This window comes from Lynx canadensis, chromosome B1 (assembly GCF_007474595.2).
Source record: "Lynx canadensis isolate LIC74 chromosome B1, mLynCan4.pri.v2, whole genome shotgun sequence".
NCBI classification, from domain to species: Eukaryota; Metazoa; Chordata; class Mammalia; order Carnivora; family Felidae; genus Lynx; species Lynx canadensis.
Window position 1 is genome coordinate 150,285,448 of NC_044306.2, and position 357 is coordinate 150,285,804.

Genomic DNA, 357 nt, shown 5'->3' on the forward strand with positions numbered 1-357 from the left:
GAGAAAAGCATCTTGTAGCAACTATCTGAAGTCATTTTCACCTAAGGTTACTCCCAACCTTAGCTAACATGCATTTTAAATTAGTGTGTACAGTGGCTGTTTTGAAAGAACTGTGGTCCTGAGGGAGTATTTATGAACTTTAATTTTAAGCAACTTACAAAACAACAAATCTAATGTTTAGTCCAGAAAGGCCTAAGCAAAGAAAATGCTCCTATCAAAAAAAGGACTATTCCTATTTTACTATTTCATGAACCCACATCATGGCTATCTCACCATAGAATAAAGCTCTTGGTTTTAGTCATTCAGACTTTTTTTCAATTATGAATGTATATCCTCCCAACTCAGTGGCAGCACTGT